The 17397-nt window shown below is 46.0% G+C and overlaps 1 pseudogene; it reads right to left on the bottom strand.

Annotated features, from left to right (window-relative positions):
- Window positions 1-264: 264 nt before the first annotated feature.
- Window positions 265-16413, bottom strand: LOC119284457 (annotated as a pseudogene).
- Window positions 16414-17397: the final 984 nt, after the last annotated feature.

The raw sequence follows: 17397 nt of genomic DNA, 5'->3' as shown, positions 1-17397 counted from the left end.
CCTGAGCAAGGAAAACACACTTCATCAGTAATGCAGTAGAAACAGCACAAAGGCGGAGCTTTAGCTGCTTCCTAAATTTGCTGACAAATTATTTCAAGCAATAGACAATGAAATGCATAATACCTTGCTCGAAACAAAAAAGCTTGCAGCAGAGTAGCTGCAGTATAATTCATTCACTTGGCGCCTTACAAGGGGGTCACCGACATGAAAAATGAAACCATCCTTTAATCGTGAACTGTTGTTGACCAATAAATCAGTAAATCACTATAGAGGCAACTCGGTGGTGGGATCAGACTGGGCATTGAGGTGGTGTACAAGGAACAGCCTTGCACGGTTAACGGCTGCAAAGTAGAGACAGATGTGCTCCTCGAGGTCGGCGAGCTGGCATAGCAGGCTAGGATGGTTCTTCCGGAGCTGCTGCACCACCTCTTCAATGGTGTGGTGCTGCCCCCTCCCGCGCTCAAGCCCTAGCCTAACCAAGATCTTGTCACCCTCCACAGTGGTGTGGAGCCTGTCCACCAGCCGTTCAATAGTGTCCACGTCATTGTTGAGCACATAGGCGCCCCTGGCCGCAGCGCCAAGCCGGTCCATGTGTTGTTCCAGACGTTTCACCCAAGTGGGGTTTGAGCAGCAGGAACAACGCGACGCTGCACAGGCAGGAGCCGCTGCCCACAATGCGGTCATGGCGTGGGTGGCGATGACGAGGCCAGTGATCGCAACTCCCGTCGCACAAGCAATGAGGCAGATACCGGACCCGCGCGTCGCACACCACAACAGCCGGCGCTTCCGTCGGCGGAGGTCGAGATGGATTTTGAGGCCAGCAAAGCTCCGATGCATGCCCTGGAAGCTGACTTCGGGGGCAGGAACGGGTTGGGTATTTTGTCGAACAGGCGTCAAACGCGCAGTCGCAGTGCGGCACGACGAGAGGCATGGCGTGCGGGATCAGCGTGAGAACGTCCGTGATGGGCCCGTAGAGTGCCCGTGCGCGGCGCGGCGCCCGACGGAGGAAGAGAAAGTGCAGCGACGCGTTGTGCGTGCTGCGGAGGTAGTCCGCAGCGAGGCGGGTGAGCTCCGTGCCGGGCGCGTCCCCGAGCGCGCGCTCCACCACCGCGTCCTCCGGACGGAGCATACCGGCGAGGGTGCTCCTATCCTCCTCCTCCTCGTCTTGGTCGTCACCGTCAACCCGTTGGCCGACTCCACCTCAAGCACGGCCGCGCGAGCTCTAGGAGCCCTAGGCCACGGCCAGCTCGGAGCCGTGCTTCTGGACGAAGAGCACGTGCCCGCCGGCGCGAGGACGAGCTAGAGCCGTCGCGGAGCGGATCTGGGAGCGCCGCCGCCTGGCCTGCTCGATCTTGATGTGCCGGCCTCGTAGACAAGAGAAAAGGGCGGCGGCGGGCGCTGAGCGCCGGATCTGATCGGGGATGCTGCTGCTGCCGCGGTTGTGGTCGCTCATGCTCGTGGTTCTCCTCCCGGTGGCTCCCCGGATCTGGCGACGCTGAGAGAAACGAGCACACGAGGCGGCGGCTGTGTTCCCGTGCGTGGGGAGGTGACGAACCTGTTTTTGTCTCGCTCTTTTCTGCTCACTAGTGCAGAACCGGGCATTAGCACCCGTTCGTAAGGCCCTATAGTGTCGGTTACATAACCGGCACTAATTTATGGTCACTAAAGGCCCCCCCTTTAGTACCGGTTCAGCACGAACCGGTGCTAAAGGGCAACCACGTGGCACGAGTCAGCTCCGGGGGCCTGGAGCCCTTTAGTACCGGTTGGTAAGACCAACCGGTACTATAAGGTTTGGGGGGTTTTTAGTTTTATGATTTCTTTTTCATTTAATTTTATGTTTCCATTTTAATTATTTTTCGTTTGCTGGTATTTTACGATACTACACATTGTACACGTTATATATATATATATATATATATATATATATATATATATATATATATATATATATATATAGAATTTCTAGTAGAACCAATCATGCATATATATATCATCAATGTCTCACAAACCATCATATTAATTAATTCACACATACACACATGTATAGCTATATATAATTTCTCCTACATATGAATGTTGCCTTCGGAGCCAGTGGCATTAACCTAATTGGTGCCTTCGGAGCACGATGACAATTGAAAGTGGTTTTCATGGGGGCGGTAGCGGGTAATAGAATTCTCCATTCGGATTTATGACCTGGTCGAGCAAAAATCCCGTTATTTCCTCTTGAAGTGCTTCTACGCGCTCCCTTTCTATGAGCTTCTCCCGCACCTCTTTGAACTGCTAAGAAGGAGATCAATATGCATGTGTATTAGTTGTGTGACTAGATATCGATAATGGTGTAAAAATTGTGAATAGTGTTCTGATAAGCGTACCCATTGCGGTCTTTGAGATCTGCTCCTTTCGGACGCCATCATGTGAATGTTCTCGCAAACGCAGAATGCACACATATCAGTCCCCTGCGCCTGCTTCAGGGCCTTTACGAGAATGGAATTTGATCAGATAAAAATTAATTAAGCATGATAATTAAAGAGATGGCAGCTAGCTAGCTAGCTAGTACTACTTAATTACTTACCTTGGGTCGAAACCATTGAAGGTTTTGTTTCCATTCACCTTCTGTGATGCTGATGAATCTTGCCCAAGCCCTGCCCGCCGACAAAGAAAATGAATAAAGGGGTTATTAAATAGTTCATATCATGAAATGACGAACTAAATAGGCCGAGATATATAATTAATAATGATTGAAATTACCTGTTGACTATCCCATACAAGATGTTATAGTCAGTTTTTTCTGAGATTAGTGAGTCTAGTACTTCAACTATTCCGGCGTCAACTTTAATGATACACAAGACCCAGTGAAATCTGCATGCACACACGTTTACATGTCTTAATTAAGCGGGCATATGTAAGCAAAAACATGTAGCTAGCTAGTAGGCAAAAACAGAGAATTTGTAGTACAAGACAGTGTGACTCACTGGAAGTTGTAAGGAAGTAGTATATCTTCATTGTATTTGAGGCGCTTCAAGAACTCTAGCATGCTGTCCTCTACTTCCTTTGCATGACGTTGATTTATCTTCCATGTGTATTCATTAACGGTGTTTGGGTCAATGAACCCAATGCCAAAGCGTCCACCTTTTCTCATTTCATATATCTTCATCCTGCATAATACCACAGAAAAGAATATAGTGAGGATAATTACAGGTAATGATTGATCAAAAGGATCACTACAGCTAGCTTGAGACTTAAATTATAGAAAGAAATCACTTACAGACAATAGCAACTGACGATAGATTTGTTGAGTGCGTCTTGATTGTATAACTGAAACAGTTCTAAATACTCAACGGACCCAGCTTTCTCATGGTAGTAATGGCCCTGCTTGACATTCACCATGAGGGACAATCGATCTGAAATCTTGGTAATGTTCATGTACCATTGATGCAATTCATACATTCTCGTTGGGAGGTTCTTGACCTTGTCTGACGCGACCAAAGGTTGGCCCCGGAGATATTTCCGTTTTACTTCATCCTCTCTAAGCAAAGGCATGGGCTCGATCTCGAGGAGTTGTCCAACAGTGATGTTGAGAACTTCAGCCTGCATTATATGCTCCTCCGTTATTATCACATTGCCCACCTCGGGAACATGCACTGTTTGCCCACAATAATATTGGGCGCGCGTACTGTCACCTGTTGTTGGCACAACAAGCGAGGGGATCGATTGCGCCGCCTGTTCTCCCAGCTGAGGAATGGTTTTCCCGCATTTTTTGGCAGCTGCTTCTTGTTTGCTCGATCCCGATGTAGACGTGCTCGCCTCCCTTTGTAGACGTGCTCGATTTAACTTCCTGATGTGGCGCTCATAGTCTGTGTCAACAGGCTTGGGAGCTGGTGCTTGAGCCATACGAATGAAGTGGTCAATCGTTTCCTCAGGCACTTTCCTTGGCGGCGGTGGCGGTTTCGGTGCAAAATGGGCTTCCACCTCGGCCTTCGATATGGCTGTGATTTCCTCCTCGGACCTGTCATAAGACCTCTGCGGAAGAGGCTTGAGGCTTGGACCATATTTATATCGCTTGCCTCCACCTGTACTTCCTGTACTACCTCGACTCGTACCGCTACGCACCATAGCTGCGGGGTGTCTCTTCTGCGATGGCTGAGGCGGCGGAGACGGCTGACGGGACTGAGTTGGACGAGGAGGAGTGGCCTGAGGTTGTGCCGGACTTGGAGGAGGAGTGGACGTCTGACGCTGTGGCGGACTTGGAGGAGGAGGATTGTCCTGACACTTTGTCGGACTTGGAGGAGGAGGAGTGGCCTGACACTTTGCCGGACTTGGTGGACTTGCAGGAGCGGGAGTCTGCTGACTCGGTGGCGGACTTCGACGAGGACTCGGCTGACGCGGTGTCGGTGGCCTTGGAAAGATGATGCAATCCTTTTTCCATAGGATGATACGATGTTTGGCCTCTCCGAGAAAGCGCTCGCCGTCACCTCTAGCAATGTCAAGCTGTAGCCCCGAATATGGTGGGTCCACCACCTCATCAACCAAGACACGAGCATAGCCCGCTGGAATCGGGTTGCAATGGAAGGTTGCCTCGGGGGGATTTGTGAAAGCACAGCCATCCGCCACCTTCATGGATATGTTCTTCATTTTGACATGTAGCTCGCAGTTAGTGTTCTCCGTGATGTCATCCAAAGGGTATCTACCCAGCATTGCGTCGTCCGGGACGGAACCCACGCTGCTTCTCAGCATGGATGGGCCGGTGCTATCCAATGCTGGATCATCCGCTAGCTGCTGCAGCTGCTGAGACCCCCTTTGATGGGTAAGTGAGTCGATCTGCTCCTGCTGCCCCTGGAATTTGACCGCCAATTCCGCTTGACTTGCTTCTAGGCCTTGAAGGCGTTCATAGTCCCGCTTCCTCTGCTCCTCCTCCATCTTCCTCTTCTTCTCCTCCGCAATCTTCTTTCTCTCACGGGTTCTGTAGTCGTTGTTCCAGTCTGAAAATCCCTCATACCACGGCATAGCGCCCTTGCCTCGTGTTCTTCCCGGGTGTTTAGGATTTCCCAGGGCACGCGTAAGCTCGTCGTTCTCTTTGTTGGGCTGGAACACCCCCGTTCGTGCCTCTTCTATTGCAACAAGTATCGCATCATCGGCTCCCTTCAGACTTGCCCTCGTCGAAACATTGCCTGTCTCCCGGTCCAACTCCCCCCATGCGCATAGAACCAAGTCCTGACCCTGGGGGGCCAGCTCTTAGTAGCCGGAGTGACACCTGCATCCTCCATCTCTTTCTCAGACTTATCCCACTTAAGCATTGCCACCACCTGGCCCCAGCTTATGGAACTTATCCTTTTTTTCGGCATTCTTCTTGTTTATTCTCGACCGTTCCTTAGCTAATTCTGAATCCTTGAATTTCACGAAATCGTCCCAATGATCACGTTGGTTCTCCAGTGTTCCCTTGAATACTGGAGTCTTCCTTCCTCCCTTGACGTATTTGTTCCATTCACGATTCTTGTAGTTCTTGAATGCAGTCGCCATCATCCTAAGAGCAGCCTCTTTGACTTTCTGCACATCTGCTTCTGTGAAATGATCTGGTAGGGTGAAATGTTCCATGAGAGTATCCCAAAGCAGATCTTTTTGATTCTTGTCGACAAAAGTAACATCTGGACGTGGCTTTGCTGGCGCTCTCCATTCTTGAAGTTTGATCGGGAGTTGGTCCTTCACAAGAACTCCGCACTGACGAACGAACTTGTCCGCAATCTTCTTAGGCGCTAATGGTTTGCCAGTAGGGCCGCATGCCTCGATATTGTACTTTACGCCCGGCTTCAACTTTTTGATCGGGCCTCGTTTCGTCATTTTGCCTGAAGATTTGCTCGATCCGGATGGCTGAAAGAACAAAGATCGATTCATTAATATATCTTCAAGTCATTTAAAACATGTGATGATCACCAGATGCCTGCTTATATAAATATATATACCTCGCCGGTGTTTGTTGTTTCAGGATCAACATGTTCTTCGTCATCGTCATAGTTCATGACTTCATCAATTTCGTCGTCGCGATCGAATATCATATCACCCTCTCCGGTGTTGTTTAGAAATTCGGAGCCGTCATAATCTTCTTCATTCTGATTATCATCTGGCCCGCGTATCATATCGAACATGGTCTGTTCTCCCTCTCTGTCGGTATTGTCTGCCATAGCTTTTGTTTAACTAATCCAAAAAAATATAAAACAATTTAGTATTCAAATAACATCGTCTCGTATAATAGATATAATCTCGAATACATCGTCCAGAATAACAGATATAATCTCGAATACATCGTCTCGAATAATATATAATATTGAATAGTACATCACTGGCTATTAGCTAATAAAGATCGAATACTACAGAAGAATCTAGGACACTCGCGGTTCCTCCGGCGCGGGCCGTGGACACCCAAAGAGAAGGAACCCTCACAGGCTCATAGCTGAAGTGAGATCCCCGAAGATACTGCCACGTATTGGAGAACCTGCCGCCCTCTAACGCAACCATGTAGCGATGGACGTGCTCGTCCTCCTCCCTGACACGGCGACGTACCACCTCCGGCGGGGCCGGGTCCCTCAGCACCGAAACTGGCCCATGCGAACGCCACCAAACGAGATCAGGGTCGACGACGGGACCCGCGGCCGGGTTCCTCATCAAGCGGCGCGCCCCTCCAAGCAGCACCTCCCAGTGCCAGCCCGGTGGAGCCCAGTCCCGGACATGGGTCGGCTGGACGTCATCGCGGACGGGTCGACGGTGAGGATGCGGGCCGGGCATCGTCGAGAACAAATACTAGCTATATGCCCGCAAAAAGTAACATTTTTTAATGATTGGATTTTGATAACTAAAATTTCTAACATTTCTATATAACACTAATTATGCTAATCTAAATAACACTAAAATTTCTAACATTTCTAACATTTCTATATAACACTAATTTCTAACATTTCTATATAACACTAATTTCTAACTGATTAAGCACTAATTATATCCATCTAACATGCATTCATACATATATAATAGTGAAAAAATAATAATCTAAATAATCTAAACTAATTAAACATTAATTATCTAAACTAATTAAACATACAAAATAATAATCTAAATAATCTAAACTAATTAAAGACTAATTATCTAAACTAATTAAAGACTAATTATCTAATGCTTGTGTGTGTGTGTACGGGCTCGGGGCTGGAGGACTCACAGCGGGCGACGGCAATGGCGAGGCGACGGCGAGGCGACGGCCGGGGCGGCGACGGCGGGGACGGCGCGACGGAGACGAGGGCGGCGACGGGGACGGGGGCGGCGACGGGGACGGGGGCGGCGACGGAGACGAGGGCGGCGACGGGGACAGGGGCGGCGACGGGGACGGGGGCGGCGACGAAGACGAGCGGCGACGTCGGAGACGATCGAGGGCAGCGGCGACGGCGACGAAGACGACGGAACAGAGGCGAAAACAGAGGGAAACTGAAATTTTCGTAGCAGTTGTATATATATAAGGCACCTTTAGTACCGGTTGGAGCCACCAACCGGTACTAAAGGTCTGTTTTGGCCAGGCCAAGCGGCGGGAAGCGACCCCCTTTAGTACCGGGTGGTGGCAGAAACCGGTACTAAAGGCCACCCCTTTAGTACCGGTTTGTGCCATGACCCGATACTAAAGGGGGTGCGCTGGCGCAGGTGCGGTGCGGAAGTTTAGTGCCACCTCGCTAGTCGAGGGGCTACCACACTGGTTTATAAGCCCCAGTGCGGTAGCTCTCTCGAGCTCCTCTCCTAATCAGGCCTACTGGGCCTACCTGTCCTCCTCGCCTTGTGGGCCTACTGGGCCTTCGCGGGCCTGCATCCTGGCCCAACGAAAGGTTGTGTCGCTAGTCGTATGCAGGCCGCTTTGGCCCAGTTGGCGGGCTTTTTTTTCTTAATTTTTTTGCTTTATTTTTTTTGTTTTATTTATTTTTGAGTTGTTTTTTGCTGTATTTAGAGTTTCTTTGTGAATATTTTTGCTTTAGGTACAAAAAATTACAAACTTTCTGTTAGTGCCGGTAGATTTCAAATTTGAATAGTTTAAATTTTGAATTATTTGAAATTTGTGTGAATCACTAGTTTGTGAATAACTTAACTTTGAAAAAAGTTTTTTCAGTGATTCTTTTTTCTTATGTTTAATATTAGTGTGTTTTATCATTATATTCAATTTAGTAATGCTTAGGTTATTTAAAAAATGAAATGCCTTTGTAACAGTTCAGTTTTCGTCGGAAACCTTGATACTTCGAAAGAGATTGTCCATTTTGTACACGAAGTGCATCCAATTTTTGCCGTAACCCTCTCTACTTTCTTGCACATGCTATTTGTATGAAATGATGATACCATGCCAACTTTCAACCTTTTCTGAGTTCATTTGAATTGCTTTTCAATTTCAGGGTCATTTAGCTGGAAAAAATCAGTAAATGCATGAAAAGAATTTGTTTGCACATAAAATTTCTTCGCGTTTCAAATGCCAAAACACATAACTACCCTAACTATTACAGACATTCCCTCCTGGGTGTGAAACACAAAAGAAGGTGATGATAGTGAAGCCGATCACATCCCAGGTCTTTGGGTGTGAAACTTTTTCTTTGCGTGTGTCCCTTTGCGCCGTAACCATGGAAAATCTTCATCATTTAACGTGATGCTCGGGTCAATATTCACTGTGAATGGAGCAATTTCATCAAACTTTTCATAATCTTCTGACTTGTCTGTCTTGTCATCCACTCCCACGATGTTTCTCTTCCCAGAAAGAACTATGTGCCGCTTTGGCTCATCATACGATGCATTCGCTTCCTTATCTTTTCTTTTTCTTGGCTTGGTATACATGTCCTTCACATAGAAAACCTGTGCCACATCATTGGCTAGGACGAATGGTTCGTCTGCATACGCAAGATTGTTGAGATCCATTGTTGTCATTCCGTACTGCGGGTCTTCCGTTACCCCGCCTCGTGTCATATTGACCCATTTGCACCGAAACAAAGGGACCTTTAAACCACGTCGATAGTCGTTCCCATATGTCCTGTATATAACCATAATATGTTTCCTTTCCCATCTTAGTTTCTGCATCAAAGCGGACATCACTGTTTTGGTTGGTGCTCTTCTTATCTTGGGCGATCGTGTAAAATGTATTACCATTTATCTCGTACCCTTTGAAAGTCATTATATTCGAAGATGGTAACTGGGACAACAAGTACAGGTCATCTTCAATAGAGGTGTCATGCATGGTACGTGTCTGCAACCAGTTGGCGAAACTCCTGGTTTGTTCACGTGTAATCCAGTCATCAGACCGCTCCGGGTGTTTGGAGCGTAGCAAATTCTTGTGTTCATCCATATACGGAGCCACCAAGGTGGAATTCTGTAGAACTGTGTAGTGTGCTTCAGTGAGAGAATGTCCGTCCATACATATTATTTGTTCCCCTCCTAGCGTGCCTTTTCCATCCAGTCTGCCCTTATGCCGCGATTCAGGAATACCAATAGGCTTAAGGTCAGGAATAAAGTCAATACAAAACTCAATGACCTCCTCATTTTGATGGCCCTTGGAGATGCTTCCTTCTGGCCTAGCACGCTTATGAACATATTTCTTTAAGACTCCCATGAACCTCTCAAAAGGGAACATATTGTGTAGAAATACAGGACCCAAAACGTTAATCTCTTCGCATAGGTGAACTAGGACGTGCGTCATGATGTTGAAGAAGGATGGTGGGAACACCAACTCGAAACTGACAAGACATTGCACCAAATCATTCTGTAACCTTGGTATGATTTCTGGATCGATTACCTTCTGAGAGATTGCATTGAGAAATGCACATAGCTTCACAATGGCTAATCGAACATTTTCCGGTAGAAGCCCCCTCAATGCAACCGGAAGCAGTTGCGTCATAATCACGTGGCAGTCATGAGACTTTAGGTTCTGGAACTTTTTCTCTGCCATGTTTATTATTCCCTTTATATTCGACGAGAAGCCAGACGGTACCTTAATACCGAGCAGGCATTCAAAGAAGATTTCCTTCTCTTCTTTGGTAAGAGTGTAGCTTGCATGACCCTGATGTATGCCGTCTTCTCCGTGCATACGTTGCTGGTCCTCCCGTGCCTCAGGTGTATCTTTTGTCTTCCCATACACGCCCAAGAAGCCAAGCAGGGTCACGCAAAGATTCTTCGTCACATGCATCACGTCGATTGCGGAGCGGACCTCTAGGTCTTTCCAATATGGCAGGTCCCAAAATATAGATTTCTTCTTCCACATGGGTGCGCGTCCGTCCGCGTCCTTCGGAACAGGTTGTCCGCCAGGACCCTTTCCAAATATCACCTTCAAATCCTTGACCATATCATGTACAACAGCACCAGTACGGTGGCGAGGCTTCGTCCGGTGATCCGCCTCACCTTTGAAATGCTTGCCTTTCTTTCTTACGGGATGCCTGCTCGGAAGAAATCGACGATGTCCCAGGTACACATTCTTCTTACAACTATTCAAATATATACTGTCGGTATCATCCAAACAGTGCGTGCATCCGCGGTATCCCTTGTTTGTCTGTCCTGAAAGGTTACTGAGAGCAGGCCAATCATTGATGGTCATGAACAGCAACGCCTTTAGGTCAAATTCTTCCCCCATGTGCTCATCCCACGCACGTACACCTGTTCCATTCCACAGTTGTAAGAGTTCTTCAACTAATGGCCTTAGGTACACATCAATGTCGTTGCCGGGTTGCTTAGGGCCTTGGATGAGCACTGGCATCATAATGAACTTCCGCTTCATGCACAACCAAGGAGGAAGGTTATACAAACATAGAGTCATAGGCCAGGTGCTATGGTTGCTACTCTGCTCCCCAAAAGGATAAATGTCATCTGCGCTTAGACCAAACCATACGCTCCTTGCGTCATCTGCAAACTCCTTCCCGTACTTTCTTTCGACTTTTCTCCACTGTGACCCGTCAGCGGGTACTCTCAACTTTCCATCTTTCTTACGGTCTTCTCTGTTCCATCGCATCGCCTTGGCATGCTCTTTGTTTTGGAACAAACGTTTCAACCGTGGTATTATAGGAGAATACCACATCACCTTGGCAGAAATCTTCTTCCTGGGGCGCTCGCCCTCGACATCACCAGGCTCATCGCGGCTGATCTTATAGCGCAATGCACCACATACCGGGCAAGCGATCAAATCCTCGTACTCACCGCGGTAGAGGATGCAATCATTAGGGCATGCATGTATCTTCTGCACCTCTAACCCTAGAGGGCAGACAACCTTCTTTGCTTCGTACGTACTCTCGGGCAATTCGTTGTCCTTTGGAAGCATATCCTTTATCATTACCAGCAACTTTCCAAATCCCTTGTCAGATACACCATTCTCTGCCTTCCATTGCAGCAATTCTAGTGTGGTGCCCAGCTTTTTCTTGTCACCTACGCAATTCGGGTACAACAATTTTTTGTGATCCTATAACATGTGCTGCAACTTCTTCTTCTCCAAATCACTTGCGCAGTTTCTCTTTGCATCGGCAATGGCCCGACCTAGATCATCAACGGGCTCATCTGATGCCTCTTCTTCAGCTTCTTCCCGCATTGCCGGCTCAGCTTCTTCCCGCATTACCGGCTCAGCTTCTTCCCCCATTGTTGTATTCAGGGAACCCATGGCCAGGATAGCTGTCGTCGTCCTCTTCTTCTTCATTGTCTTCCATCATAACCCCTTTTTCTCCGTGCTTGGTCCAAACATTATAGTGGGGCATGAAACCGGACTCAAACAGGTGGACGTGAATGGTTCTTGACGTAGAGTAATTGCGACCATTCTTACAGCCAGCACATGGACAAGGCATAAAACCATCCGCCCGCTTGTTTGCCTCAGCCGCAAGCAGAAAAGTATGCACGCCCTCAACGAACTGGGGAGAGCATCGGTCATCGTACATCCATTGCCGGCTCATCTTCATTACACAACACCGAATAGACCAAATTAATACAAGTTCATACATAAAGTTCATACAACACTTAAATGCAACAAACAAATAACTCTCTAGCTAAAGCATTTAAATGCAACAACAAATGCAATCAAGATGGCAACTAAGGTAACAATTGATCCAACAGCATAATGATACCAAGCCTCACTATCGATGGCATATTTTCTAATCTTTCTATTCTTCAAGCGCATTTTCTCCATCTTGATCTTGTGATCATCGACGACATCGGCAACATGCAACTCCAATTCCATCTTCTCCCCCTCAATTCTTTTCAATTTTTCTTTCAAGTACTCGTTTTCTCTTTCAACTAAATTTAACCTCCCGACAATAGGGTCGGTTGGAATTTCCGGTTCACATACCTCCTAGATAAAAATATCTATGTCAACTTGATGGGCATAATTTGTCATAAACACGAAATGCAACAAATAGTTTTAAAAGAGAATATACCACATCCGAATCATAACAAGGACGAGGGCCGACGGGGACGGATATCAAAACCATGGCACTATGTATAACAAACAACGTACGGGTAAGATAATTATTACATGATTAACTATATATCCAAATCACACAAACATCAATTTTTTATATAAAATTTCATGAACAAGAGGCTCACCACAAGATGGTGCCGGTGACGGGACGGTGCGGGCGATCGACGGTGGTTACGACGGAGATTTAGAAGGCACTAAGTAAACCACACCTACATATGCAAACTAAGTGTTATTTTTGACCTCAAATTGCATATAAATCAAATGAGTCAATTACACCACCGGTGCCACAACTTGGCATGAAAAATCAGTTTAGTGCTAAAACTTGCGGCATACATTGAACTGGTGCCATAACTTGGCTTTGACGTACATATACGGTGCAAATCACATTTCTATACAAACAGGATACTGATTAGGCACGCCAACAATGCACGGGGCCTGCTGTCAGCGACTAGCGGCAAAGTGGACGTGTGGCCTGCTTTTTTGCAAAAAATAAACCTCGAAATATTATTCTCACGAAAAATACTATGCCATGGCTGCAAGGGTCCACTTGTCAGCCTCCCACAAATAAATGAAAAATTGGTACGTGAGGGACTCAAACAACTGCCCTGTAGCTAGCAACAGCGCAAGTATAACCACCTGACAATCAACCACATTTATTAATAACTGCATGCTGCTGCTGTATATTTTTTGACTGCTAACTAGGTTGCAGCCTACATCTCATTTTGCACTTCTCTTTTCAAAAATTTATAGAATATATGTAAAATATAATAGTGTGTTATAAATGATATATATGTATAAAACAATCGTGTATGGATTTAGTACTCATCCATATATCAAATTATGAAGTACAAAATTGTTCATGTAATAATTTGCATATTGAATAAGAACATATATTCGGTAAATTCTTATATAAGTTTAAAATTGGTCACAGTTTCATCCAAATATTTATGTAATGTACTACAAAAGTTTCATGCTTAAAGTAAGTGTTTATAAGAGTTTAAAAATATTTACTATTAAAAATAATCATGTTGTGTATAAAAGTGTTCATGCTTTAAGAAAGTTTTTTATTTTACTATATATTTTCATAAATTCTTAAATAAGTTTTAAAATATTCACGTAGTATATAAAAGTGTTCATGCTTTAAAAACATATATTCATACAATGTAAAAATAGTTGGCTGGGATTACATGCAGCGATATGTAGCACATGCCACCATGTGTGAGTGGCCACCACACCACCCAACAACGTTACTTTTTTTTAGGAATTTATAAAATATATATCTTATTTCAATAAATGCTAATAAAAGTTTAGAATGTTCATGATTTAAAAAATATTAGTATATGAAAGTTTTCGCTGTTATTTTTAAATTTATTTTACTTTAACGCGCGGTTACAATTTACATGTATTTTCTTTAACAAAAATAACGGTGTAAAATGGGTCGCTGGGACTCCAGCCCACTGAAGTCAGAAAGGGTGTATGCTTTTTGTATCAGTTAATCACAAGTAATGATGTTGGGTGTATTTGTTTGGCCGGCGGTAAATGGGTCGCTGGGACTCCAGCCCACTTACAAGTAATGAGGTTGGGTGTACTTGTTCGGCCTCAGGTCACGTGATTGAATACCTGGATGACAATTTTTGCACAATAGGCCCCATATGCAAGAAAAATATGGGTCGCTACCAGGTGCTTTTTCATGAGAAAAAAATATACCGATGTTTTTTCTTGCTCAAATAGCAGACACACGTCGTCCAGTCGCACACATCGGCGTGCCTAATCAGCATCATGTTTGTATAGAAACGTGATTTGCACCGTATATGCACATCAAAGCCAAGTTATAGCACCAATTCAATGTATGTCACAAGTTGTAGCACTAAACTGACTTTTCGCGTCAAGTTGTGGCACCGGTGGTGTAATTGACTAAAATCAAATACTAGCACATATATATATTTCCTCCCAAATTACTAAACTCACAAATTAGTAACTATACAAAGCATGGGAAGAGCTAATCTAGCAATGAGAGATGAAAGGACAAAGTTGCTAACCTTTGTGATCACTTGAATGGATGGGGGCCTTCAAATCTTGACAATTTTTGGGCAAAATGTGTGATGAGCTCGAGGGGAGAAGAGGAAGAACAGAGAGGAGAGGAGAGGAGAAAGGGGGAAGAACAGAGCGAGCTGGACGAAGGGTTTATATGCAGGAGGACCTATAGTACCGGTTCGTGGCACGAACCGGTACTAAAGGTGCTGGAGGGGGCCCAGACTGACAACATCCTGCCACCACCCTCATTAGTACCGGTTCCTGGCACGAACCGGTGCTAAAGGTTAGCCACGAACCGGTACTAATGAGAGCGGCCCGGCTAGCCGTTGGAACCGGCACTATTGTATACATTAGTGCCGGCTCTAATACAAACCGGCACTAATGTGCTGCACGTTTGACCCTTTTTCTACTAGTGTCACCCAATCGCTAACTTGTTTTTCTTTTCGTCTTCTTGCGATGACGTGTGTAGCGCGAGAGGGCGCCCTTCGCGTGACTGTTAATGGGTTGTATGTGTGTGTGGTGTGCGGTTGGGAGGAGAGAGGAGAGGAGGGACCATGCATGTGGTTCCTTTTAAGCTGGTCATAGTGGGGAGTAACTTAGACTAGTGTCATATGTATGACACTAGTCTAAGTTACTACCTTCATAATGCAAAGTAACATAATAGTAGTATCATGGATGGCTTCATTTATTAACTTGTAGACTCATCTTGTCTCGGGAAGCGCTATGTTACAGTAACATATTATGTTACCATCTCTCATTAACTACTTGCCACGTAAGCAAAATTTTCTTGAAATGTGCTATGTTACTACCTAAGTTACTCCCACTATGACTAGCCTTAGTAGATATGTGTGTGTGGTGTGCGGTTGGGAGGAGAGAGAAAAGAGAGGAGGACCACGTGGTTGCTTTTTGTTGATATAGTGGATGTCCGGACTCCCGCATAGCGCCCCCCCCCCCCCTTCCAACCACACACACACAAGTTCCTTCTGGTTATAGACGTCTGGACTGCTCCCTGGACCAAGGGGTCCCCATTGGATGACAAAAGTTGCCTGAACATTATGATCTCGACATATACCGGAGCTTTGAGGGTCTTCTTTGGAGATGCCCTTATGCACAGACTGAGAGCTTCTTGTCTTAAATTTAAATTTAGAATCAATTTTAATGATTATAGACATGATAAATTTTGAATTTACTATTTCACCATAGGAAAACACTATTAGTGGACTACTGGTATTTAAATCCTATGTTTATGAAAAGACGATGAAAGTTTTAGTATACCTATTATCACAATCTTTGTGACGGCCCTCCTGGTACCTGGAATATGACATGACATTTATGAGTAAAACCTCTGTTGTCGGATGATACTACCCCCTCCGTTCTAAAATATAAAACGTTTTGGCAGTTGAAATTGAACTGCCTAAACGTCTTGTATTTAGGAACAGAGGGAGTACATTGGTTGTCTTTTTTTTCCAAAAGAAAGAGATAGGCGTAGTATATGAATCTTCAATATTTTGCGAATGAAATATGTATGGAAGAAATAAACAAATTTCAGAATATGAAGAAGGACAGAACATGGACTACATATGTGACTTTCTTGTGGTTTGCAAGTGGTTTTTTCATACATAAATTTCCTCTGTTTATAAATAAATTTCAAGATACACTATATATTTTGTGAATGCAGGTTGAATATACAAAAAAAGGGCTTAAGAACTCCTGTTGGGGTTTGTAACCGACTGACCTCTTGTAGCAGGCGTCGCTTCTGGAGGTGCGGCCGGCTTTGCCTGCAACAGGACGACCATGGCGTCGCCAGAGTAGAACTGTTTCATGTCGGACCTCAAGGTGCACCGCGGACCAGCCACCCTGTTGGCCGCCAGCGGAAACATGGTCTGCCACCTGCCCAGGACGCCTTCTAGGCAGTTTCGGCACTGCATCGGCGACAGGTCCGAGGCTGCCGGAGGCGAATTAAACACTTTAACAGTCGCGGAAGGGGCGTCTGCTGGGCTATGCCACACATGCCATTTTACTGTTACTATAGGGCACATTTTCCGCAGGTAACACCTACCTCAGTCAAAAGGAAATAGCCAGAGAACCTTAAAAAAATAGCCAGAGAAACAAAGGGAACTTTCCCACGAAGGCAGTCATCTTCGTCTCCCCCTGTCCCCCACACGCCGTCTCCCCCTCTCCCTCGTCGCTAGCCGTCGCCGCCGCCTCCACTTCCTCCCCTCTCCGCTTCCTTGCCCACCCCCTCCTGCGCACACGAGCGGCGGCGGCGGTGGATCTGCGAGAAACATGGCAAGGCAGGAGGTGGGACAGAGCAGATTGGCGGCGGAAAATTTCGGAAGGAGCACGAGGCAGAGTGGATTCGTGCGATGGCACGTCGTGGAAGAAGGCGGGACGACTCGCCTCGTCGCCGTCATCGCAGCTCCCGTCCGTCCTCGCCGCGTCTCCGTCTGTTCCCCCGATTTTGAGGTACGACGTCCTCTCCAGTCCCACTGTTTTCGCCGTTTCGTACGATGATTTCCACATATTTGTGGGTTTCTCATGTGTGCATTTTTCCTTAATTCTTGCAGCCGCCAAGGCCATGGACCGGGACCTGCGTGTTCATTTCAAGGTGAGCTGCTCCGTCTAATCCCGATAACCCTTTGCAGCGAATGGCTTGCTCGTAGATTTTGGAACCTTATCATCACAAGGATTAGCTGTTCTCCCATGTGGTGTGCATTTAACTGTTGTCTCTTAACTTTACTACGTACATTAGTTCTTGTATAGGTTTTGGGCAATAAGCTTAAGGGTAGTAGTTAAAGATTTGTTGGAAACACAAACTAACATATTTGGCTGCAGCCATGTATTCACATAATCCTACTGGTTGCTATGTAATGAACTAGCTGGTGCTTGATAGCTTCAATTCTTTGAATGTA

This window comes from Triticum dicoccoides, chromosome 4A, assembly GCF_002162155.2.
Source record: "Triticum dicoccoides isolate Atlit2015 ecotype Zavitan chromosome 4A, WEW_v2.0, whole genome shotgun sequence".
NCBI classification, from domain to species: domain Eukaryota; kingdom Viridiplantae; phylum Streptophyta; class Magnoliopsida; order Poales; family Poaceae; genus Triticum; species Triticum dicoccoides.
This window is presented reverse-complemented; position numbering and strand designations above follow the sequence as displayed.